Source organism: Rosa chinensis, chromosome 5 (genome assembly GCF_002994745.2).
Source record: "Rosa chinensis cultivar Old Blush chromosome 5, RchiOBHm-V2, whole genome shotgun sequence".
In the NCBI taxonomy this organism is placed as follows: Eukaryota; Viridiplantae; Streptophyta; class Magnoliopsida; order Rosales; family Rosaceae; genus Rosa; species Rosa chinensis.
Genome location: NC_037092.1, coordinates 38,634,628 through 38,659,633, shown reverse-complemented (window position 1 = coordinate 38,659,633; position 25,006 = coordinate 38,634,628). Strand labels below are relative to the sequence as shown.

At 42.5% G+C, this 25,006-nt stretch overlaps 1 long non-coding RNA gene and 1 other non-coding gene across 2 annotated transcripts; both read left to right on the top strand.

Annotated features, from left to right (window-relative positions):
* The first annotated feature begins 1,688 nt into the window (after positions 1-1,688).
* On the top strand, positions 1,689-1,797 carry LOC112168555. The gene has a single exon (XR_002924316.1). It is a non-coding gene; the product is annotated as a small nucleolar RNA snoR97 (small nucleolar RNA).
* Positions 1,798-11,680: 9,883 nt separating this feature from the next.
* On the top strand, positions 11,681-11,974 carry LOC121049317. Its single transcript, XR_005799535.1, has 2 exons — positions 11,681-11,849; positions 11,940-11,974. It is a non-coding gene; the product is annotated as an uncharacterized LOC121049317 (long non-coding RNA).
* The last annotated feature ends 13,032 nt before the right edge of the window (positions 11,975-25,006 follow it).

The following is a 25,006-nucleotide window of genomic DNA, read 5'->3' as shown; positions in this document are numbered from 1 at the left end:
CTAAGGGTCAATATTCTGTCTACTGCCCCCCACTAGACTGACACAAACCACACAATTTTTTTCATTTATCGACTACTGCAATTTAACACTACATTTACTTTGGAATAGCAGTTTTCAGTCCGTCAATAAATAAAGCAGTCATTATTGGCCCCCAATACAAAGTCTACTGGGGGGCACTAATGTAACAACTTTTATGGTTATGATTGCACAATAGCAGATAGCAGTTTTCAGTCCCAGATAGCAGTTTTCAGTCCTTCATCGATTCCTTCAGAAGGTCAACCCCGGCCTCACCGAGCTTCTAAGCGACGAGGACCGTTGGCTTGGCGTCGAGCCTGGCCGCGGAGAGCACGACGACGAGTTTCGGCGCCGCGATGGCGAGAGAAGGCGTCGTGGGCGACCTGCTGGAGGGATGGAGGGATGGAGGGAGGGAGAGAGAAATCTGACGTCGTCTGGAGAGAGAGAGAGAGAGAGAGAGAGAGAGAGAGAGAGAGAGAGAGAGAGAGAGAGAGAGAGAGAGAGAGAGAGAGAGAGAGAGAGAGAGAGAGATCGGTGAGGGGGAGGAGAGAGAAAGAGAGAGAGATCGGTGAGGGGGGAGGAGAGAGAAATCGGTGAGGGGGGAGAGGGCAAAAATGTCCCAAAAATAAATAAAAAGAAGAAAAAAAGAATTAATTGGGTAAAGGGGAAATAATCCCTTAGAGTGTTTTGGGTAAACGGGGTTAAAAAACAGTTAGTGGAGCAAGTGGGCAAATTTTAAGCTAAAATTGGGTAAATGAGCATTTTCCCTAAAAAAAAAAGAAGAAGTAAATTTGTTGTTCTCTCTCTTAATTTCCTGAACCAATATTCCAGTGGATTCAAATTTCAAAACAAGTTGGTTAAATTAACTTATGTATTGATTTGTATCTTTCTTAATCTTTTATTAAGAGCTAACTCACAGTTTTTCATCATAATCCCTTGTGATTATGATTTACAAAGCCAATTTATGCCTTGTGGTTGCTATATTCATAATCATCTTCTTTATTTTGGATTTTCATACGCAAGACCTTTTATTTATTCAAATCCTAGATGATTTTTCGTCCCTTGAGTTCCAAATTTTGGTGCAGCATGAGATGAGGATGATGATGACAGGTGGTATATGAGAATATCCCTGGTATTTGAAGATCAATTTTTGGGATTGGGGAAACATTATTTTTCTCATTTAAAATAATATTAAGTCATTGCATATATAATGGAAACTATATAAATGAAAATTAATTAACATAATTACATGTTGTAAATAACTATGAATGAGGTGGCAATGCCACATCATTTGGGATTGAAATTTGGAATAATATTTTGGTGTCTCTAGCACCACTTAAACCCCTCAGCAATGTAAATACAATATGCCATCATTGCATCAAATTCAAACCACTTAAAATTCATTAACAAGGAACTCTATTGTAGTTCTTTAACCCATTATCCATATCAATACATACATAACTGATATCAGGATTTGATACTGTTTCTTAATATTCACCAAAAGTCACAACTAGAAATCACTATTACAATCTGTCCTAGTTGTCATACATAAAACGTTCTAAAATAGCCAGATATACCATGTCCATGAAAAAACCAACCAATCTTCTGACACACACACACCAAGCTTGAACAATTCAGTCTAAATAACATTTGAGTTTTACTATACTCATGGCCTCTTCAGTAGCAAGTAGAGTCTGAAAAACTCATAAATTGTGTGTTGTCTATCAGCTTCATCTCTAGTTCTGTAGAGAGTGAGTGGAGTTAAATAACAGCACTACATTTTTTGCTATTGTAAGATTTCGCTGTGAATTATTGATTTTATTGAACAGTTTTTCATTGTCTAGTGTTTACTATTCTGCATACAGAGCAAGATATTGGAACAAATTGAGTAATTGTTAATGTATCAAACTATGAAGAGGAAAACGGAGCAAGATAAAAGGACAATAGCTAACTGGAATTTCAAGTTTTGAATGACTTGGGGTCTTCGCTTCGACGTGCCTGCTAAAAGAGAAGGAATTTGGATTGGGAAGTAGGGGTCTTCTATGAGCTTCGAAGAAGACCTACTGACCTAGGGCTACGTTCAAATTCCGATTCGGTACTTGTTCGTTAACTCTTAACTAGGTTTAAAACTCTATCTATCGTCCTCCACATCCGCTTTGATGCTAAACCCAATTCACCTCTACTTATTCCTTTCTAGTTTCTACTTCTGCCTTCTAGTTTTACTGCAACGGCAGCTTCACGGCTCAAAAACGGACAAATCAACTGCCAATACCAATGAACGGTCAAGATTAAAAGAAACGCTAGTGGACAGTCCACTGGCGGTGGACCGAATAGTTTTCGCACTACGCACTATCAAGTCATGTATACCAGAAAATCTTCCAAAAGTTATTTGACTTTGTTTTCAACATCGGAAGATAAAGCTTTCGATATGAAAGCAACATATTGGTGGAATACAAAGCATAAAGTATAGACTAGCAACATGAAAATTAATACTGGTCTTCATCCAGAACCTTCATAGGTAATTTCTTTTCATTAAAAGCAAAGACAATGGTCACTTCAAAAGTATGTAACAGTCAATAAACAGCCAAGTCAATTCTCAGCCACTATAATCTGATCCTTAAATTACTTTGACATGTCTCAAATGGAACTTGCAAATTTCACAAGCAAATACCCACGTCTCTTTTTCAAGCAAGTTCGAACAAAATGCGGGTTTTGGCTGTGGAAGTGATCTTAATAGTATGCTCTCTTTCTAATGCAGTATTTATTTGCTGTCTTGACTCCTCCATGCATTTGGACCAACCCTTCACCTCTAGGCTGAAAGGAAATGAAACCGATAGGCTGGCCCTCTTATCCATCAAAGGCAAGATACAGCATGATCCCAACCGCGTCCTGAACTCCTGGAATAACTCCATTCACATCTGCTTGTCAGACGACACCTCTCAGACGACACATTACAGTTTTCTGCAGTTTGATAGATTTTTATTTTTTTGGACGTCATTTTTGTAAAACCTGTCGTCTGATATGAAATTATGAATCAATTCACACAACGTTTCACGACAGAATTGTTGTATGACCCTAAAAAAATTGAGCGGCAACTTTCCCACCATGTCAGTGGTGCCAAATCCCATCTCAAAGTCCAAAATTTTGCGCAACAGGTGCTAATCATACAACGAGAAACAATAAAACTGTGGTCTGATTTATACGATTGACAGAAAGGAGGGAGATTTCCCACCACGATGTTTCCTCCAGCTCCCCAAAGAGGGAAGCCAAATTAATAGGAACTAATCCCAAATTTAGATGGCTGCATTCATACCACATTCTTAGACAAATCTGTTGTGTGAGTCCTTGTCTAAATTGATGGGGCCTCATCACAAACTCGGTTGAAACCCTACACTTAAGCAAAAAAAAGAGGGAAAAAAAGAACTAAAGTAACTAGACTGACACAAATATTGAAACCTTCTCTCTCTCTCTCTCTCTCTCTCTCGACAAACCAGATCGAAACAGGCCAAAGCCCTTTCTCGCTTCACTCTCAACAGACGACCCAAAACCAAAACCCTAGCTAGCTCACTCTCAACAAAATGTCACTCTCCCAAACCAATCTCATCTCTCCGAGTATGATGGTAGACCGCGAACGGGATTGAGGCGTTGAACTGAGATCGATTTTATTCAGCTCGACCCGATTCCCTTGGAGCGAAGCTATTGGAGAAATCTGCTAAGACTCAGAACCCGGAGCGAAAACTCAGAACTCGGAGCTGACTAAGCCGGCCGAGCGTGTTGGTGAAGCGAATACACATACGCAAGATCGAATTGTTCGCTCGCCTCCATTTTTTTCCGACATTGGATGCGATTTCAGGTATTAAAACTTTCTTTCTAATGATTCTCTCCGATTTTGTAAATGAGTTTTGATTATTACGTCCTGTTTTCCGTTGGGTTCTCTCAAGTTCTGATCTTTTTTTTTGTAATTATCATGGGGTCAACTGCATGCGCCTAGTGTTTTATCATGAGGACCCAAATTTATGGATGGGTTTCTGGGTTTGTTTATTCATGTTCTTTGTTTGGTTGTTGAGGATGAGGAAAGGGTATTCCTCATTCTGTTGTTTGTGTGTTGTGGTGGGGTTTGATAAGTGATGGAGAAGGTAAAGCTAACCCAAGACAATGTAGTTCATCTTTAGGTGTCGTTTTGATCTCCTATTTGAAATTCTAACTAAGATACTTTATTGTTGTTCAATTTGTAGATTTTCTCATATGCAGCAAGAGTTGGAGGCTTAGATGGAGTATTGATACCTTGGGCCTGGGATTAAATACGGTAACTTTACTAGGTGATGTACGTTCTATTTTCATTTGGTTGGTTAATGCTTGAACAATAAGAATTTGATGAGGATACATCCACCCTATGTATTATATAAGCACTTACTGGTTGCATGAATATGGACAGTTGGGTCAAAATACTGTTTGCTGCTGTCACTGAGTTATCTGACCAAGTGGTTTTGAAAGGAGCAGCAACTGGTTTTGAGAAGTGGTAGGTTTCCTCTTAATTACTAGCTCAAGTGAATAATATGATGTTTTAGTTGACTTTAAAAATAAGGAATAACTTATGGAACCCTATGTATTCGCTTACACCTTTGATCCATATATTGTGCTGGACCATATAGAATCTGTAGTTGTCTATGTCATTAAGGAAAATTAATAATTAAGGCCCTCATTATTTAGGGACTTGTTTATTTATGAGTTAGAATACATATAAGCAAGGTTTTCTGCAAATTTGATTTAATGGGGCAGATGTCTTTGTCATATCATCTAAAAGCATGCTGTATCTTTCTACATCTGTTTGAACCCAAAATGGAGCCAAACAACATCAGTACATCATTCTCCAACAGATTTAAGAAAATTGGACCATAACAGATGTTGGTGTATTCTCTTATGTAATACATATAGTTTTATATTTGGCTTGTAGTTGATAGTAGATTCTTGATACTCATGGCTTATGGGGAGACACTGTTCTGATACGATTGGTTATATGTTTCTTTGTTCATCATGGTCTTGTTCATATGTTTTTAAAAACATAAACTGCTTGGTTTTTCTAATACACTAGATTTTCCTATATATTAATCATTTGAGTTATTTTTTTGTATATTGATGAGTGTTATTACTTTTTTTCTAGCCAAGTAGGTCTAGTTATTTAAATGTGTAGTAGTTAAGCGCATGTTTTGCTTAGGTTTTGTACTAATTTACCTCCTTTGCTACATTTTGGCAGGAAACTACTAGTGATTGCAAGGGTGAGAAAGAAAGGGAGCTCAAAAATCTACTGGAAATTTTTAATCGCAAAATAAGGTTAGTCATGTCAACTCTACAATTGATTCTCTGAATTTGGTTAATTTAATGGGGTTGATAACAAAATTTGTTGAATGCTTAAACTTTGTGGCAGCATATAAAATGGATTGTTGATAAGATATTTTTTTTATATATATGTTGTGCAAAGCATGATGTCTACAGTTACAACTTTTTGGTTTTTGCTTGGTTAATGATGGACTTGGATTCTGAATGTTGTGTATTTGCATGTGTTGTGGAACAGCATAATGATATAGTTTGTGTGATGTTGTGTTGTTTGCTTAGATGGAAGATAGGTCTTGGATGCATGCGGATAAAAGATCTTTAGCTTATGAGTTAGGGGTGGGAAGTTTCTTGAAGTTTGCTTTAGAAAATGCGAAAAATCCTAAACACGTTCCTTGTCCATGTGTAAGATGTGGGAATATGGATTTCTTTCCTACTCTGTGATTAAGACTCATTTGTATTATAATGGAGTTGATAAAAGTTATAAGGTGTGGAAGTGGCATGGGGAGATAGTAGATACGACTTCGGGTAGTAGTGAAGATTCAACCTCAGGTTCGAGTGAATCTGAATCGGTGGATGGGAGTGTTATGGCAGATTGTACAATGGATAGGTCTGATGATGACGATCAGTTTTCATCAGAGTGCAATGATTTTAAGGAGTTTGTGGAGGATGCAAATAAGCCATTTTACCCTGGTTGTGTATGATTTACAAAGTTGGGTGTACTAGTGAAGTTGTACAATTTAAAAGCTAAACATGGAATGAGTGATGCTGCTTATTCCGATTGGCTGATCGCTTTTGGGGAACATCTTCTCGAAGGTAATGAAATTCCAACTTCTGTTTACGAGGCTAAGAAGACTTTGGGGGCACTAGGGATGGATTATAGGAAGATACATGCATGTCCTAATGACTGCATTTTGTACAGAAAACAGTATGAAGATAATATCAATTGTCCTACATGTGGTGTCTCTAGGTGGAAGGTAGGAAAAAATTTGAAGGAGAGAGAAGGTGTACCAGCTAAGGTACTCTGGTATTTTCCACCCATTCCTAGGTTTAAGAGAATGTATCAGTCGACAAAAACAGCTACTAGTTTGACTTGGCATGCCACTGATAGACCGAAAGATGGGTTATTGTGCCATCCGGCAGATGCGTTGACCTGGAAATCAGTTGATGAGAAGTGGCCTGAGTTTGGTTTGGAGTCAAGAAACTTAAGGCTTGCGCTATCATCTGATGGCTTTAATCCTCATAGTTCTTTAAGCAGCAAATATAGTTGTTGGCCAGTCATTCTTGTTAACTACAATCTCCCTCCATGATGTTAACGTTGTTGATTTCCGGGCCTAAACAACCTGGAAATGACATCGATGTCTATTTGGAACCATTAATTGATGATTTGAAGGTTCTTTGGGAGGGAGTAAAGGCAGTTTATGATGCAAGCAGCAACGAGTATTTTACTCTTAAGGCTGCACTATTTTGGACAATCAATGACTTCCCAGCCTACGGTAACTTTTCTCGGAGCATTGTTAAAAGGTATAATGTATACCTAATATGTCTTGAAAAGACCTCACCAAAGAGGCTGGTCCATGGAGGGAAGATGGCTTATATGCTGCATAGAAGGTGGAAAGAAAGAAATCATCCTTATCGAAAGCAAATGGCTGCTTTTGATAACAAGCAAGAACGTGAAGTTGCTCCTATTCCATTGAGTGGAGAAGAAGTTCTGAAAATGATGGAAGAAGAAGTGTTAATTTGGCCGTTTGGGAAGAAACAGCCTCCTCCTCCATACAAAGATGAAGAGGATGAAAGCAGACCTTGTTAGAAGAAGAAGTCGATCTTTTTTGAACTTGAATTCTGGAAATTTCTTCCGGTTCACCATTGCCTAGATGTGATGCATATTGAAAAAAATGTTTGTGATAGTCTCTTAGGCACATTGTTAAACATTCCAGGAAAAACAAAAGATGGGATCAAGGCTCATTTGGATCTGGTTGAGATGGGTATTAGACCTGAACTTGCACCTAATCTTGATGGTCCGAAAAAAAATCGCTTGCCATTAGCGAGTTGGAATCTGACCTGTGATGAGAAGAAATCAGTTTGTGGTTGTTTTTGTTGTATGAAGGTCCCTAATGGGTACTGTTCAAATATTCATTATTTGGTTTCAATGGATGACGTAAGGCTTAGTGGGATGAAGTCTCATGATTGTCATGTGTTAATGCAACAACTCCTTCTGGTTGTATTAAGGGTTGTCTTAGACAAACCGGTTAGAGTTGCTGTTATCAGATTATGTCTTTTCTTTACTCAGATTTGCAGTAAATCATTTGAGGTATCTAAGCTACCTAAAATTCAAAGTGATATTGTTGAGACATTGTGCTTGCTGGAGAAGTATTTTCCTCCTTCATTCTTCGACATAATGGTACATTTGACGGTTCACCTAGTTAGAGAAGTTGAACTATGTGGACTAGTTTTCTATCGGTGGATGTATCCTTTTGAAAGATACATGAAGGTCTGCAAGGGTTATGTCCGCAATAGAAATCGTCCCGAAGGTTGTATAGCAGAGAATTACATTGCTGAAGAAGCTGTTGAGTTTTTAGCCGAACGCTTGTTGTCAGAGCAAACTGCTGGAATTCCAAAATAGCGTTCGAAGGAGTGCAAGCCTACTTCTGGTGCTAAAGTCTCCTCTATCTATGGCAGTGAGTTCAACCAAGCGCATCTATGTGTTCTACAAAACACCGAAGAGTTCATAACCTACTTCATGTAAGTCCAACATTTTGTTTAGCTTGTCTCAGAGATATATTTAATATTGTTCTCTTCATAATTAACCCTGCAACTTTGTGATGGTCTTTTGTTTGCAGCGAGCATATGGAATATTTGAAGGGAGCTTTTCTGAGGTACAAAAAGAATAAGAAGTGGCTTAAGGACAAACAAAACAGTTCATTTGCAGATTGGGTGAAGATAAGGGTGAGTCATCATTAGCTAGCTGCTTTGAATTAGTGTGATTACGCTTGTTTATGTAGACCGAACTTTGTAATAATTTATCATTACAGGTGGGGCAACAACTGGATGATCCTACAAGCAACATATCTGAAATAGTGAGATGGATTGCGGATGGACCAAGTCATGAAGTAGCAAAGTTTAACAGTTACAAAATTGACGGAGTCCAGTTTTACACCAAGTCTCTTGACAATGTTCGAGTGTGTCAAAATAGTGGCGTTTATCTAGAGGCTGAAGCTATGGTTGTTGCTAGTGCTAGGGACAGAAATCCTGTAGATGACGATATGAGTTTCTATAGGGTGATAAATGAAATTTGGGAGCTAAATTATACTAAGTTTAGGCTGCCCCTCGTTAATTGTGATTGGGTTGAGAGTTCAAAAGGTGTCAAAGTGGACGACCTTGGTTTCACCTTAGTGAATTTGAATAGGAAAGGCCACGTAAATGACATATTTGCTTTGGCTACATCTGTCTATCAGATTTTTTATGTGCAAGACCCTATAGATCCTAGGTGGTCAGTTGTTCTAAGAGTCCCTCAAGGGGATTACAATGACTTGGCTCATGATGATGAGCTTGGGGACACTATAATTGATCACCACCCCTTTACTGATAGAATGCCATTTGTTGAGAGTGGGGAGGGAGAGAGCGGTTACATCAGATCGGACAATGAGACTGTTTTGGCTCATGACTGATTTGTATTTAACTGAATGTACTTGGTTGATTTTTACTTGAATGTACTTAGATGATGAAAGCTATGGTTTCTAATAGAATGTACTTGGATGATTTTTACTGGAATGCATATGGTAGTTACTGATTGTTTTAATCTTGAATGTACTTGGATGACTTTTAATTGAATGTATATGGCAGTGACTGATTGTATTTAATCTTGAATGTACTTGGATGATGAAAGCTATGGTTTTTATTTGAATATACTTGAATGAGCACTGATTTGTTTTAATTGGTACAGATAATGGTGCATTCAAAGGCTGTCTTAACACCAACAAAAAAGAGTTCAAAGTCGCACAAAGTACGGAAGTCGAAGTCTTCAAAGACCAAGGATAAGGACTCTGTTTCAAATTCTGCTGCAAGTGTGAGTAAAAGAAAAAAACATGGGAAGAGGAAGACAGAATCTGAGGTAGATGATGGATGTACTGGAGGGCTGAAGTTGCTCAAGCGTCACCGTGTTACAATGTCCAAGGTGACAACCGGCAAGGTTCTGAAAAAGAGACTTGTAGTCGAGTTTGATAAGAATGGGGATCCAATAGGAAAAAATGCAGACAAGTTGCAATCCTAAATTGGTGTTTTGGTAAGAACCAATATCCCAATTTCTATAGCATCTTGGCCTAGCGTATCCAAGACGAAAAAAACCAATCGTTGGGAGACTGTTTTGGTAAGTGTTGATTAATTATTAGTGAGGTTTTCATGTTAGAAGTAGAATGTAATATTATTCATGCCACTGTTCTTTTTTTATTGTTGATCTTCTATTTATATAGACGTCCTTCGTATTGGGACCCGAATGCAAGAAGATGGTGTTTAAATCTGCTGGAACCAAATGGAGGGAATTTAAGTCAAGACTCACAACATTGTACGTAATTCCATATTTAGATGATCCTGAATCTTTAAAGTTTTCCCCAGATGACTATAGGTTTATAAGTGTTGATGCCTGGACTGCTTTTGTAAAGGAAAGGACAAGCCCAAAATTTTTGGTTAGTTTCCTGATCAGATTTTAAACTACATTTCAGAATGACTAATTGTATTGATGTGTGCTTATTTATGTAAATGAAATGCAGAAATTGCATGAGGATCAAAAGGAAAAGCGTCACATGAATGTATATGACCACCATATGTCGCGTAAGGGATATGCAGGATTGAGAGAAGAGCTGGTTAGTAAAAGTTTCTGCATATATTTAATTATAGGCTACATCATATAGTCTGTTTAATGTAAAACTGATAAGATCAAGCTTTGTTGTACATAGTCTAAAACCGTGCCGGAGGAGGAAATTGATAGAGCAATGCTTTGGGTCAGGAGACGCCAAACCAAACAGGGAACTTTTAAACGTGATGCGATTAAAGAGATTGCTGAAAAAATTGTATGTACCTTATACTTGTTTCATTTTGCTATTCTAGTTCGGTATTGAATTTCTTAGTTTTAACTTGAAGCCTATATTGCATATGGCAGGACACACTGAAACGTAAGGAATGAGATGGAGAATTGACTATAAATGGAAGTAATGATGTGCTGACATTAGCTTTGGGGACTCCGGAGCACACTGGAAGAGTTAGAGGCGTGGGGGGTTATGTTTCTAACCCAAATGGATACTTCCACCTCCTAAAACGCAGAAAAGAGAGCGTTAATGAGTCGATGAGACAAAGCGTGAGGCAGATATTTGAAGAGGAGAAACAGAAGTTGGAGGATGAGTTGAGAGAAAAGATATATGCTAAAGAGAGGGAAAAGATAGAGGCCGAAGAGAGGGAAAAGATAGGGATCGAAGAGAGGGAAAAGATAGCGGCTGAAGAGAGGGAAAATATAGCAGCTGAAGAGAGGGAAAAGATAATGGCATCTGAAAGGGCATTGTTGCTTTCTAGGATTGAACAATTGGAAGCAAGAGTTCCTATAACCTGCCATGAGGTAGTTCCCACTGTTGAAGAAGGAAAAGTTGTAGTACAAGAACACACATCTGGCCAAGCAAGCTGTTCACATGCGGCAGATCGGCGTCTCAAGATTGCTAACAAAAAAGACACTAAAAAGGGAGCGATAGTTTCTGAAGTGACAAAAGTTTTGGATGTGATGGAGAGTAAGTTGGCGCAAAAAGGGAGGAAGAAGACTTTAAAGGTCAAGCAGTCCAACATTGACTTTCAAGCAGCAATTGGAGAACTTGAAGATGAAGATAATGCCGGGAAGAATCAGCTGCATGTTGATGCAGTGAAGAATGTTACAGAGGAAATAGAATCAGTCGATTTGACCCTCCTAGAGAAAAAAACAAAGGTATATTTACGTGCATTATAAAGATACATATTGTTCTAGTTGAATGTGTGTGATTCAATCCTAGCTTGATGGGTAATTTATGGAGTTCAGTTTCTAAACCTTAATCATTCTATTACATTTCAATTATAGTAGGAATGTTTATAAGATTAGCAATCAAAACTTGTAGATTGACTACTCGTGTGGAAAACTGATTGTTCTTTTATTGATGCACAAGTTTCTGCATATCATTGTATTAATTTTAATGTGTATTGTTATTTACTGATTGTTGGTATAGGTAAATCCTACGGAGAAGAAATGCAAGTTAGCATTGGGTTCAGCTGACCATATTGTTGCTTTTGCAACTGTTATCACAAGCGATGGTCCTTTAGAAGTTTGTCACGGGACTCCATTGGGAGATGATAGATTGTGTGTTTCTGTTTATGCTGCTTTGGAGGAAAAGGCTCTGATTCCATTTGCTGTAGAAGATGAGATCAAGACAGTGAAGCAAGCTATGGGGAGCTGGGTAATGTGGCCGAAAAACCTGATCATATTTGATGAAAAGGTATATATACTTGTATATGATTAGTATATTTTTATTTAGATATTGTGAGGATTATCCTATTGTTAATTGTATTGTTAACTCTTCATTTAGACAAAAACAAGTGCTAAAGCAAGTAGGAAGAAGAAAAAAAATCAGTTTACGCAAGATTCAGAAGAAGAGTTTGGCTTGTTGTCACTCGAATCAAGCTTACCAGCTGCATTGCAGAGGTTATGTGTGTGGGGAAAAGAAGGGTTCAAAGATGGAAAGTTTGTTTGCTTTTATAAAGAAGATCATGTGTTTGGTATTAATGCCAAGAGCTATCTACTTGACTTAGATGTTACGAGGCTTGCATCCATGACAGAAGTAATAGGAACCCATATAGTGCTGTATATGAGGTAAATTTGTGCTTCTTAACATGAAATTCAATGATATTTATGCATGTTTATCCCAAATTCAGAACCTTTCTTGGTTATATATTAGTATGTCATACGTGCATGTTTCTGTTGCTGTTGCTGTAGGTACTTGCATGATGTACTTAAAGAATCCAAAATGCTAGACATGGTTGGTTTCATTGACCCAGTGTTGATTGGTGAGAAAGGGTGTGGGAGTGCAACAACGAGGTCCCGAAGTATAAAAGATCGCCTGATAAGTGCTTCTCCAAATAAGATTTTCTTGTTGCCTTACAATGCATCGTATGTGTTTGCTTAAACTAAGCCTTTGTTATTCATATGATTGCCGCTATTACATGCACATGGATATTTCCCTAAAATAATTTTAATGAATTATAGTGTTCATTGGATGTTGACTGTGATCGATCCGGACAAGGAGATTGTCTATTTTATGGATCCAATGAGAAGACGCCTTCTGGGCGGAGAATGGAAAGATATTGTTGACACGTAAGATATTTCTTAATGATTGTTTATATATTGTTAGTCCTTTCTAATGTTGGTCAGCAGAGAGCTTATATATTGTTGGTTCTTATGTTGGTAAGCTTTTATATAGTGCTATATCAATGTTTAAAGGGGAAGGCAACAAGAAAGGACGGAGCTCTGTTCAATGGAAGAACATGGCAGTAAGTAGTGTTCGACTTAGTTATTTCCTTTTGAATAATGATTAAGTCAATAATTATAGTTGTATATGTATGCTGTTGATTGATGGTGCACGCTGTCTATTTTTTAGGGTATTCCATCACAGCCAAACGACAAACAGTGATGCTATTTTGTGATGAGATATATGAGGGATATCATCCATGATACAAACTTGTCATTTGCAGATAAGATAACTGCATGAAACTTCTTAATTTGGATGTTTGCTGTTAGTTTTTCAAAATAGTTTGTTTTAGTTTATCAGATGACATTTCTTTCATTGTTATTTTTCAAACTATTACAGTGGGCTAGGAGAGCCAACCATGTTTATGATCAAGTGGAAATTGATGAAGTGCGTAATGAGCTCGCAAGTTATGTGTTGAAGAACATCCTCAAGCTGTAATGTATGCAGTTGCTCATGCCCTAGAAGCTGTGAAGTGAAATAGGCTAGAAATGTATTTTTGTGCTCCAAAGTGACAATTTAAAGTGCATTTCTTCACTTATTTTGCTAGTGGAGTAGTATAAATGTGCTCCATATTTTGGTGTTGGCATGGAGTAGTATAGTGCTCCTTTTTGACAATATTGTCTAATATATTTCAGTACAATTATGTGGATTATAACAATATTAGATATATATTGGTAATTACTGTTCATATGGTAATTTTTGATTTCATTTTCTGCTGTACGTACACAATATTCACAACAGCCATATAATAAAAACTGTTGTGTGAGAGTAATACAGATCCCTGATGCAATCAATGTTTTAGTTGTGTGAATAACAGTCACACAACAGTTATAAAAAAAGAAGACTTCTGAATCACAATCACACAACAGGTTCTTAAGTTGCCTGTCGTCTGAGTGACGTTCACACGACAATTAATGATGTCGACAAGCTATCGACAGCCTGTCGACATGCTATCGACATGGATGCCGAGTTCTTTAGACGACAGTTCTCTAAATCATGTTTCATCAGACGGCAGTGAGATATATGACAGTCAGCTCCGCATCAGACGACAGTTTTTAGCCGTCGTCTGATTCAATTTTTGTACTAGTGTAAGGGGACTTCTCCTCTATAACTGTGACGTCCCGAACCCGAATTCACCGGTTTACTAGTCACCTGGACGGTGAACGATCTTTACTTTCACTTTTACTATCGTTTTAGTGCGTTTAGTGGCCCTAAAAGTTGGCTTTTTGTTTGGGTCAAAATTTGAGAAAATGTTCTTCATGAAAGTTGTAGAGGACGTTAAACCGAGTCTGTGGACATGTGGTACGTACAAATCGGAGTTCATATGCAAAAGTTATAACCGAAAAGGTAAAGTTACTGTTCATGGTAATTTTCTATAAATAGCCGAGTTACTGTAGTAAGTTTCCATTTTTGGAAACCTACCGGCTTTTCTCTCTCCTTCCCCCCGACCCTTTCTTCCTCTTCGGTCTGGTTTCTTCTTCCTCAGATTTCTCCCTTCTCCGGCCGACCCACGACGGAATCCAGGCACCGGCAAGCTCGCCTCCTCCTCCTTGTCACGCCTGTGGTAGTGTTTTGCGGTGGCTCGGCCGGAGGAGCTCGGAATTGAGCCGCAAAGATTACTGTAGCCGAACGGAGGTTTCGTCGATTTCCGGCGATTCCGGCCATCTCCGACCACCAAACCGGCGTCGAAGGTACGGTTTTTGCCAAGGATCATGTTGCCCCTAGCCTTAAGCCACGATTTGCAGTGTGGAGGTCGAATCGAAGATTTGAAATTTTGAGTTACTATTCACAATTCGGGTTCAAACTTCTCCTTAATTGTTAAGGTACTTCTAGTCGTTTTCTGGATTTGTTGTAGTTGTGAAAGATGCTGAGAATGTTGAGATGATTCTGTGGATGAAATTTGGTGGCTATCGGAGGTGGTGGCTGGCGGCGCGTGGGGCCCATGCGCTGCCACTGTAGATGGCGCGTGGAGGCGCGTAGGGCAGGTTTTTAATTCTTGTTTTTAGCCAATTAAATCCTATAAATATTGTAGAGCTTGTATATGTGAAGTTTGGTGGAAATCGAAGGAGTTTTGTATCGATTGTGTAATTCTGAAGTTTAGGTTGTCGATCATTAGATTACGAGAATCCGGCCGTTGGATTTCTCTCGGTTCTGCCCTAGAACCTTTAAACTAATGAGTTGGTATTAAGGGTGATGAAGTTGGATTAAATTGGAAAAGAAATTGGAAGTTTGTTTTAGGAGAATAAGATATTAGAATCGTATTTAATTGCCGAATCGATATTCACGAATTATAATTGTGTATAGGGCGATATACCGAGCTATTACTCGATGAAGGAACTCGTATGCGTGATCGCCTAAATAGTACTGTGAGTGAACATTTATTTTAAATTAATTGTGCATGCAGTATATTATGATTTTCTAATTGAGGTTTAATTTATTATTTTAATTGTTAAGTTTTATGATTTTATAAACTCTGGTTTATTGAGATTTATTTATGAATTACGAGGGTTAGAGTTGAAATTCCTTCCCGAGGGCTTTTAGTAGATTTTCGAGATAGTTAGTTATGAGTTATTGATTTCGGGAAGTGATCGATTAAGAAAATATTATGAGAATTATATTGATTTCGAATATCGATTTATATGATGATATACGAATACGAATGATTTATCAAATATTAGGGCACGATGGAATTATCGAGAATTCTTGAGTTTTGAGTTCCGCACTTATCAGCTTTGAAGTTATATTGAGAATTCTTTCCGAAAGCATTTATTGATTTATCGAGTATGAGATTTATGCTTTCGAGGATTTATTGAGATATTGAGGTTTGAGTTATCGAGATATTCCTGAGTTATGCTTTCGATGAATTATTGAGGATTTAGTGAATTAATATCGGGTTCTTTCAGGAAGCAATTGCCTTAAAGAGATTGAATCCAGTTTATTGAGGAGGTAAATAAGTCAGCACATGCATGCTTTACCTGGTCGGCAGTCCCTTCCAGGTAATAGTCTGGGCGGCAGTCCCCTCCAGACAATATTCCGGTCGGCAGTCCCCTCCGATGCGTCATCTGGTCGGCAGTCCCCTCCAGATGGTATGAGGTAGTTAGTCGGCAGTCCCCTCTAACTACCTATGGTTAGTCGGCAGTCCCCTCTAACCATCACCTCCTCGTCCGGTCGGCAGTCCCCTCCGATGCGTCATTGGTCGGCAGTTCCCTCCAGGTGGCATGAGATGACTAATCTGCAGTCCCCTTTAGTCATCGTCTATTTTGAGATATGATTTGAGATATGAGTAATTTAACGAGATGTTTGAAATATCATTATGTATTTGAGGGATTTGAGATCTTAAAGAGATTTCGAGATGTTCTATTTTACGTGATTGAGATTTCAGTAAAGAGAAGGATTAAGAGTGTTTTTAAGATCTTACTGCATGCTTGGTTTTTAAGAGGATAATTTGGGAAAGCACTAAATCTTATAATTATTTTCCTTCGAGATTGGTTATTTTTCGTCCACTCACTCTAACGGTTTTATGCTTTTCCCCTGGGCCATTCGGTTTCAAATGCCCAGTTTGCAGGCCAGTTTAGCTTGAGGTCGAGCGTACATGGGGTTGAGGCATAACTGTCATAGCTTTCGCATTATAAAAGTATCGGTCCTTTATCTTATATTTTATCATCTTGTACGCCTGTACATTAGATTGCTCTGATAACCCAGGATATTAATATTTTTAAGTTCAGAATTGTTTGTGAAATGGGAGATGTTGTGATTTGGGGAGCAGGATGGCTCCAGAAGAATAAGGATGAGTGATTTAGAAGTGTAAATTTCATTTCTACAGGTTTTGGGTAGTCCATTTTAGGGGAAGTTCTGCCAAATTTTTTGGAAGAATTTCTTCTAAGGTGGACCCCGCAGGGCCACTTCGGATTTCAAGGTGAAATCCGGGGCGGGTCCTGTCAATAACAATAGCTTCACTCAAGAAATTCCTCCACAAATTGGGCATTTGCGTAGGCTACATGTAATATCTTTAATGAATAACTCATTTACTGGCCCTATTCCTGTCAACATATCCAATTGTTTCAACCTCACATTTCTCTCTTTCGGTCGCAACAAGCTGGTGGGTGAAATTCCTTCCAATCTTGGTCTCTTGTCTAAGCTTCAAACATTTTTTTTTTTTGAGAAAAATAGATACTTTCATTAATATATCCTTGGCCAGAAGGCACGTACATCAAATGCTGTCTCATACCAAAATCATAAATGATATGAGCAAACTAACAAAAGACAGGTACCCTCATTAGAAACACATTCGCTCACTTATTGAGCCTAAAAACAAGAAACAAAACCCTCTCTACCAACCTCCCAGGAATCAGTAATCTAGTCGCCTAGAGACCTCAATTGGTGTACAACTAGAAAACAAAGATGAAAGTAGTAGAAGACCCCACTTCTAGCATTAGGCAAAAAGGAAAACCATGAAATCAAAGTTTTCCTTTGCCCTTATCTCTAGGGCTGGAAGTAGATCCAGTAGGTGGAGGATAGGTGAGCTTTAGAAGACTACCTGTACCTACATGTGCATTTGCAAGCATAATTAGCTATAATGAGCCACGCTCAAGGTACCGCCAGAGGTACCAACTCTCACCAAAGGAGTGACCTACGAAAACACAGCCAGGCGGGCTACCGCCTGAGCCCCGGATCGCCCCCAGATCACCGCTGACGCGCCGCGCCAAGATAGCATCAGAAGCTCCAGACGCTGGGAATCGAAGCACATCAGTCCCACATCGAAAACAAAGAGAAGATCAACTTTCTCCTCACCTATAAAAGGTTCTCTCCTCTCTCCTCATTAATTACGCATTTACTACTCACCTATTGTTATGCCGCCCGTGTGCATTGACTAACTTAGGCATCGGAGAAGTGAAGACCGCCCAACGCGGTCTCCCTCTAACGCCCTGTTTCTCGTGTAACAGCTAGCGAAGGCTATACATCAATCCTCAGAGTAGCAGTCCGCCCACCGGACCTGCGTTAAACAAGAGATCGGCTACCGCCGGACTTTTATCATTAACATTGGCGCCGTCTGTGGGAATCCTTGAACAAAAGGTCATCCCACCGCAATCACCATGACTAATGGTAGCGGGGGAAACGCTGATGAGCAGGCAGACCAATTCGCCATTCCCCAACCCACCAACCCAGAGGTAAGCATCAACCGCGCGCTATTCAGCACCCTGGTAAACCCCGGCGGTGAGACAAACCCAAGTAGCAGCCGCCCACCAGGCCAAGAACTCACCTCTCTATATGAACTGGCATTGGCGGATCTTTATAAGGCAAATAGAGAGCGTGAACAAGAACGCAAAGAAAAGGCCGAGGCCCAAAAGCAGGTGGCCATGCTTGTGTCACGTTTTGATGAGCTAAAAAGAATGCTGGATGCAACCTCCAACCCGGCACGGAGCGAGCAGTCACGGAGCACCAGGCACAGTCGACCTAGTACCGGCGCATTAGTACCAGCACCAGTAGTGCATATGCAGGTCCCGCTGAACCCACCAGAGCTAGCGGGAATGGGGCCACCCCCCATGCCCCAGCTAATGTTGGAACAGGAGGTAGAATCATCGCTGCACACCCACCGCTCGAGGCCTAGGGCAAGAACAGAGGGAAACCCACCTGCTCTCAGGTGAGGATCAGTCCAGCGGAGTGCCCAGCTAGGCCCCGCCGGCGATGCAATCGCTCAAATACTGGAAAGGATGCAGCAGTTGGAACAAAGGTTAATCCGGGCGGAGTCAGGCACCCCAGCGCCAATTTCAAATCCACTTTTCGCGTCCAGGCCAAGACCGGCGTACGCAAAGACTCCAAAAATGTCACATTACAGTGGTAAGACTGACCCCTTCGTCCATATGGACACCTTCAAGAAGGTCACCAACAACAAAGGATTCGATGACGCCACCCTATGCCACTTGTTCAGTGAAACGCTGGACAATGAGGCAATGAATTGGTTCTTCGAATGCCCGCTGGGATCCATTGACTCATTCCAGGCATTGTCACACGCTTTCCTTTCTTGGTTCATCCTACTGTCCGCCGGACACCACAATACAAGCCAACTGTTCAACGTCAAGCAGGGTACGGAGGAAACACTTAAGGCATTCGTCACAAGGTGGCGGGTGGCAGCATCTCAATGCCGCGATCTTGATAAAACAATGGCTTCGGCGGCTTTTAAGCAGGGACTCCTCAAGGGGCCATTCCTCTATCACCTCAACTACAATCATCCAAATGCGGTGTACGACCACCTCATGAGTAAAGCGGTCATTCATGCCCAAGTAGAATTCATCACATATGGAGAAACCCCACCGCCACCAGCAACACTAGCAAAATCAACATAACCCTCCTCCAGTCAGCAGGGGACCGCTAGCAAAACTCCCAACACACCACCAACTGACAAAAAGAGGGAGTGGCAACAGGGCCAGTACCAGAATAAGCGGCAGAAGGACCAACACTACAAGGGAAACCGCCTGTCCCATGGGAACAACCGCAACAAACAAACGGAGTCCTCTCAGAGGTATGCAGTATTTACAGTCCTCACAGCCTCGTATGAAGAAATATACAATCAGTGCAAGGATTAGATCCCACCGCCGCCCCCGGGAAAATACCCAAAAGTGAGCAAACCAAGAAACACCGGCAGGTGGTGCAAATACCACGAGGACAGCGGTCACAATACCAACAGCTGCAATGCTCTCAAAACGGCCATTGAGACCTTGTACCGTGATGGCAAGATGGAGCAATTCAAGGTGCACCAACCGCCACCTATGATCGCCGACATTGAGCCCTTGGGCCGCATCAACACCATCGACGGAGGTGCTCCAATCACCAACATGTCTCACAGGGCAAGAAAGCGTTATGCACGAGCTAATCACCCAAAGGAAGTCTGCAACATCCGCTACGAAAGATCCGCCAAACTCCCAAAGTCTGGTTGGGAGCCCATTACCTTCTCAGAGGAGGAGGAACGCGAAGTACATCTGCCCCATGACGACCCATTCTTGATCGACGCCATTCTCGGCAAAATGTCAGTTGGAAGAATCCTGGTAGATAGCGGATCCGCTGTCAACGTCATATTCAGTGGTTGTTACAACGACCTTAAGCGAAACAGAAAACTACTCCAAGATCATGAACCACTGCTCAGCTTCTCCGGCGACGTCACGCAACTGCTGGGTTCTGACTATATGCGGCTAGTTATCGGTACTAGTCCATGTATGGCGGAGATACATACGGAGTTCATAATTGTCGATTGTTTCAGCTTATATAACGCCATCATTGGTCGGCCAGCACTCAACAAACTCAAGTGCATCATCGCCGGATACATGCTGCTCATGAAGTTCCCCACACCCAACGGCACAGGCTGTGTCAGGGGAAGTCAGCAGTTGGCACGCGAATGTTATTCAACTACTATAGCACGATCAACCCGCTGCCATGAGATCCTAGCGGTGGGGAGTCAGGCACCGCCACCAAATATCTTTGAGGATCCCAGGGATGACGAAAAGAAGTACGTAAAGAAGGAGCCGGTCAATCCAGAAACCTCATTAAAGGTTGTCAACATCTCTGACGAGCACCCTGAGCGGACAATCCGCATAAGCGCTCAATTAGACCCAGAGCTGGCGGCGGAACTCACTCAGTTCCTACGTGACAACGCTGCGGTCTTTGCCTGGTCATACGCAGACATGCCAGGTATCTCCCCTGAAATCATCACGCACAAGTTGAGTATCAAACCATCCTTCTATCCTATCAAACAGAAGCGCAGAGCCTTCGACGAAGAGAAATACCGTGCTATAGGAGAAGAAGTTGCCAAGCTACAGGGCATTGGGTTCATCCACCAAGTCATCTATCCCCAGTGGATTTCCAACCTGGTTATGGTCAAAAAGCCTAGCGGCAAGTGGCGGATGTGTGTCGACTTCAAAAATCTTAACAAGGCATGCCCAAAAGATAGTTTCCCACTACCCCGCATTGATTAACTGGTTGATGCAACCACTGGACACGAGCTCCTCAGCATGATGGATGCTTTCTCCGGCTATAATCAGATCAGGATGCATCCCGGCGACCAGGAATGCACCACCTTCACCACCGACAAAGGCCTGTATTGTTACAATGTTATGCCTTTCGGTCTGAAGAACGCAGGGGCAACTTATCAGCGACTGATGAACGCCACGTTCGCGGAACATCTGGGCAAGATAATCGAGGTCTACGTGGACGACATGTTGGTCAAGAGCATAAAAGCCAGCGGACATGTGGCAAACCTCAAAATCATAGTAACCATCCTCTTGGCCTATGGTATGCGCCTCAACCTAGAAAAATGTTTCTTTGGCGTCACAGCCAGCAAATTTCTGGGTTATATCGTCAGTGAACGAGGCATCGAGGCTAACCCTGACAAGGTGCAAGCCATCCTCGACTTGAAGGACCCAAAATGGTAGGTGCACGTCCAAAGCCTCCAGGGCAAGCTAACCGCCCTGTCTCGATTCATCTCCAGACTCACCGACAGGTGCGCCCCATTTTTCAAAGTCCTTAAAACGACCCACAAGAAAGTCATCAACTGGAACCCAGAGTGCCAGGCGGCGTTCTAGGGCTTGAAGGAGTACCTGGCGACAGTTCCACTCCTTTCCATTCCTGTGCAAGGTGAAACACTATACATATACCTAGCGGCATCACAATCAGCGGTGAGCTGCGCCATCGTCCGGCGGGAGAACCAGGACGAGCTCCCAGTGTTCTATGCCGGCAGAGGCATGAACGAAGCGGAAACAAGGTATCCTCCCTTGGAGCAACTTGCTCTCGCACTCATCGTTGCCGCCAGATGCCTCCGCCAGTACTTCCAAGCCCACACAATCCATGTGTTAACCAATCAACCGCTGAGACAAGTAATGCAGAACCCTGAACATTCGAGGCGCCTCAGCAAGTAGGCCATTGAGCTCAGCGAGTTTGACATTGATTACAAACCAAGAACCGCCATGAAGGGCCAGGCGGTGGCAGTCTTCATTGCTGAGCTCACAGGCGGTGACATTGAATCCAAAATCGATGCAACACCCGGAACAGAAATAGTGACCGCTGAAGAGCCAGCTCCCCAGCAGTCATACTGGAACCTGTATGTGGACGGCTCCGCTAGCGCCAAGGCCAGCGGCGCCGGAGTCATCTTAACAGGACCAGGGGGCTGAGCGTGGAATACCCATTGAAATTCAACTTCAAAGCCTCAAACAATATGGCGGAATATGAAGCACTCATTGCTGGCCTACTCCTCGCCATCGATTCAGGGGCTGAAAGTGTCAACATCTTCAGCGACTCTCAATTGGTCGTTAACCAGGTCAACGACAGCTTTCAAGCCAAGGACCAGCAGTTAGCGGCATACTTAGGATACGACAAGACACTGCTCAAAAAATTCAAATTTCACACCATCACATAAATACCCAGGGAAAAGAACGCCAAGGCTGATTCATTAGCAAGACTGGTAACCGCCCAGCCACATCAAGGTCCAGCGGACACAAGAGTAGAGTGTCTCGACAGGTCAAGTATCACAAAAACCCTGGCGGAGATTTTCAACATTGAGGTCAATTCTAGCTGAATGGATGAGATTATTGAATACAAGTATAACGGGACATTGCCAAAGGACAAGGTCGAGGCGCGACAGCTTAAGCGGAGAGCAACCCGCTACAACATCCAGAATTGAAAACTTTACCGCCAGGGATTCACTCACCCCAACCTTCGCTGTCTAACCCCAGAGGAGGGAAAGGTCATGCTAGCAACGATACATGGTGGAGAATGTGGAAACCACTAGGGAGCCAGATCCTTGGCTAATCGCAAAATGCGACAAGGCTACTTTTGGTCTACGCTCGGTGATGACGCCCGGCGGGTATCGAGATCTTGTCACAAATGCCAACAACATGCTGATATCCCACATGTACCGGCAGAACCACTGTCGGTTATCATCGGTCCATGGATTCACTTAACGTGGGGCCTAGACTTGATGGGAAAATTCCAAACCGCCAAAGGCCAGTTCAAATACATCATTGTAGCTATCGACTACAATAGCAAGTGGATAGAGGCGAAGCCCCTGACGGCAATAACTACCGCCAAGGTAATTCACTTCCTCTGGAAGAACATCTACTGCCGCTAGGGTGTCCCGCATACAATCATCACAGACAACGGCACACAGTTCAATAACAAGGAACTCATCTCTTTCACCGCCAACCTGGGTACCAAGATGCGTTTTGCATCTGTCGCTCACCCCCAAACCAACGGCCAGGTCGAAGCAGCAAACAAGATAATCAAGAAGCTGCTAAAAAAGAAACTCGACAAAGCCAAGGGTTTATGGGCGGAGAAGCTCCCGGAAGTTCTATGGGCCATCAGAACGACCCCAACTTCCGCCACTGGTGAAACCCCTTTCTGCATGATGTTCGGAACTGAGGCCGTCCTACCTATCGAAGTAACTCAACCTACCTCTAGGGTCGAAGGCTACGGCCCAGAGACCAACAGCGACGGCGTCAACCTTGACAAGGACCTCCTAGAGGAAAAACGACACAAGGCCCATCTGCACAACCTGCAAAACAAGCAGCGGGTATCGCGTTTCTACAACGCCAGGGTCAAAGCCCGGAACCTCCAACTGGGGGACTGGGTAATGAAGGAAGTCATTCCACCGCCAACAAAACTCCGCCCAACTTGGGAAGGTCCGTACAAAATCGTAGAAGTCGTTAGCCCAGGCACCTTCTACCTAATGGACAAGGATGGCGTCACTACGACCCACCCTTGGAATACCGAGCACCTTCGGTATTATTACAAATAGTCATGCCGCTACCCGAGAGCATCTTGACTTAGCTAAATTTTTGTTCAATATTTAGCTAAGGGAAGCTACCCAACGGGTACTACCCCGCTTTTGTAAACGCTGATCAGTCAGCTATCAATGAAACGAGGAATTATTCAAACCATTGTTACCAAGTCTAGCACTGGGGGCAACTGGCAACGCCAGCAATAGTTAGCGGCCACGTCCACTACATTGTGCACTTGGACCAATCTTAATTCCTTTAATGTTTCATTGATTGGCAAAAGCAAAACTCTTAGTCAAAACTCTAGCGATACAGACATCATGACAAACACCAAATTCTGAAATTTCATATATATAGGGCTGGGACTCCCCACCCAAAAGAGTTCTTTACAAAAAAAAAATTATTACGCCTTAGTGGCTACAAAAAATATATAGAAAACTTCATCTTTCAAGGTTTGGCTGGGTTGGCTCGACCGCCATCGGCATCTCCACCTTCGGCAGGCGGTGGCGGATGTAGGCGGCTTGTTTGGTCAGACCCGCGGGCAGTGGGACTTGGGGTCTCCATTGTACCATCCGCCCGGGTATGGGCCTCCAAGAAGCCAACACGGGACACCTCCGACGGGGTAGGAGTCCGCTGGGAGTCGTCTGCCAGGCGTGCGCCACTTTCCCCACTACCCGAGTAGATACCATCAACTTGAGCGGGGGCCGTGCCCTTTGCCGGCGGAGCATCCTTAGCTGGCGGCACAACCGGCATGGACTCCTTCGCCCAATCAATGGCCCCTTTCTGCTTCAGCATCTCCATATTGGCAAGGGCACCAGCCTTCGCCGCCGCAATCAGCGCCTTCTTATATTCCGCCGACTGCTTGAATGACTCCACAACGGCGGCCGCAGCACGACTTCCCTCAACCCCCAGGCGAGCGACTTCACCCTCCAACCGTTTAACCTCGGCCAGTCTGGCGGCAGACTCCCGCTGAAGGATCTCAACCTTCTTATCCTTAGCGGCCACCCGATCTTGCAGCAGGGACATATCTTGCTCCAGCTTGGAGACTTGATCGTTCCGCTCCAGGTCCCGCTCAATGGCAACGACCAACTTGCCACGGGCATCCGCTGCATCACAGTCTGCCTTTGTCAGGCGCCGCTCCACGTCCGCCAACCTGCCCTGGGCCTCCCCCAACTCCCTCTGAAGACCCGTCACCTCCTCCCTGAGCTCCCGCTCGACCTGAGGCTGTTTCCATGCCGCCAGAAACATCTCGTGCAATCCAACAGAGAGATGCCTAAACGCCGTGCTGAAGGGCGATTGGTCAACGGCGGTTGAGCGTACAATCCCCTCCATGCCGCCGAACCCAAGCCACTCGCAGAGGTGGTAAAG